Consider the following 2581-nt stretch of genomic DNA (forward strand, 5'->3'; position numbering starts at 1 on the left):
CTCATGATGGTTGTGTATCTTAGGGGCTTACAAATGGCAACATAGCGATCAAAAGCCATGAGGATGAGCACGAAGATTTCCATGCACCCAAAGAAATGAGCTGCAAAGAGCTGAGTCATGCACTCATTGTAGGAAATGGTCTTCTGCTGAGAAAGGGCATCCACAATCAATCTGGGAGCTGTGGTTGTAGAGAAGCAGGCATCAGCAAAAGACAGATAGAATAGGAAGAAGTACATGGGACTCCCGAGGGTCCTGCTTATTGTAATAGTCACTACAATGAGAAAGTTCCCCAACAGTGTTGCAAGGTAAAGAATCAAGAAGACCCCAAATATCGCCTTCTGCTTTTTTGCATCCTGTGTCAACCCAAGGAGAATGAATTCAGTCACACTGCTATTCATCGCAATACTAGGGGCTGCTGGTATGGGCCAGTTGACGACAGGGGCTGAATCTACAAAGAGAAGAAAAGAAATGACATCTTGGGAAGACTGGTAGCCTGAAATCTGAATTCCTGCTTTTGCTCCATGTTATGATTGCTCAAACTGCCTTCAATCCTCTATGAATCTTTATAAATCTACAGAAACAGAAGCCTTTCCAAGATCTATCAGTTGATTCAGAAACCAACTGCATTGGGTTTTTGTGTTTTTTTTTTTTTGCAATTAGGGAATAAAAATTAAATGTTCTCAAAATATTCTGATTCCTACCAAGATTGAAAACTACAGAAATTGAACTTTCCTTGGGCAAGTGACTGAACTGACTCGGAATTTAGCTTTCATATGAAAAATAGAGTGTGAATATTTCCCGTACCTGATCTTGAGTTTCCTTAAGATATAAACATTGTGTATGCACACATATATACCCATATATTTCATGTGTTATGATTTTATCTATGTGCTTTGTAATCTAGAAAACATTATTCCACTATAATCAAGCACTCATATTGTTGGAGCATCCCTCTGGAAGAAAATATTCTCAGTTCAGTTCACTCTTTTTTGGTTCACTGACCACTTCATCTCTGACCCCATCAGTATCTTGGATGAAACACGCCTTACAAAAAACTATTTTGACAATCATTTACTTACACCTTTCATATTCAATATCAGCTTTACTGGTGTTACTATATAAAAAATGACTGACAACTTTGAGGTTGGCATAACTGAGGAAAACAGTTTACACTCTTAATTGTACTGTCAGATTAAACTCAAGAATATTGAGGACCTCTGCCTATGAATTCAAGATGCTCTAAAGTTCCACATACAGTCTATAATCTAAATAGTGTTTTTACAATAGATGATCATTTTATTTGGAAATCTCTAGGATACTTATAAAATTTCATCTGAATATTATCCCATTATTGCAACATGATATGTTTATGATTGTTCTATTTCAGGTTCTTATTCATAACATATATAGTTTGTCATTGAAATCATCACATATTGTCATTTTGTTTCCATTTATTAACTATATTTTATGACTAAATAATTCATGATTATCATTAATTATTCAAAGTACACCGAAGAATGAACTAAAATTAAAAGCTATCTGCAAATTACAGAAACTATAATCCTTCTCTCCAGAAATAACTACTTTTGGTTTCTTACATGTCTTTTAAGATACATTCTATAAGTATATTTACATATGTGTGTATCTCTGTATCTTTTTACTATACACGAATATGGTCAATATTTCAAGTTGATGATTTTCCACAAAAGCTGATGAACATGCAAACAAACAAAAAGGTTATTTTATGACATGATCTTATTCTCCTATTTGGTTAATGGAAAAAGATTGTATTATGTCATATGCATACACATTTTTATCACCAACCATATTTTACATTTTTACTACGTTTTAAATGAATATATTGTCCTTTGGAGAAATTTTTATCATTGTTCCGTTCACATTTTGCAATCTTGATATCTTATCTGGGATGACTATTCATCTAGAAACACAACTACATTTCTTGGTCAAGAACACACTTGCTGCAGTCAGATGTCTTGGGTTCAAATCCCAACACCACTATTTACTCCCTGGGGAAAGCCCCTTTAAACATAAGCATGGTTATTCTGCAGATAAAATGAGGGGAAAAACAGCCCATAATAAGTGAGAACTATGTAAGTCCCAGCCTCTGCTACTTTCTCTATATGATTTTACTTCTTCCCTTTTTCTGTGACTTTTTTTCCTTTTCTTTATTCCAATCTCTCAATTTCCCCATTCTAATTTAGTATTTTTTCAAAACACTTTAAAATTGTACTCCCTATTCCTTTCTCTCATAATTTCATGATGATCTTTCATTTTAAATATCGAATCACAATTATCTGGACTTAGCATAAAGAATGGGCAAGATACTCACTTGTTCCTAATAATTTTTGAGTTTTAAGAAACACATAGATGAAATTGTAAATTATGTAACTGAGTATGTGATAGGTATTAGAAGAATAGAAATCATCTGTAAATATTCCTAAGGATAGATTGGTCAGTGAAAATCTCAGGATTTTGTTAGGAGATGAACTATAGCCTTAACTGATGAAAGTCAGATTCTGAACCAGGTTCCCTGAGATGCAAGCATCCTAAAGCAGAGCAG

The sequence above is a fragment of the Suricata suricatta genome, chromosome 11 (assembly GCF_006229205.1).
Source record: "Suricata suricatta isolate VVHF042 chromosome 11, meerkat_22Aug2017_6uvM2_HiC, whole genome shotgun sequence".
NCBI lineage: Eukaryota > Metazoa > Chordata > Mammalia > Carnivora > Herpestidae > Suricata > Suricata suricatta.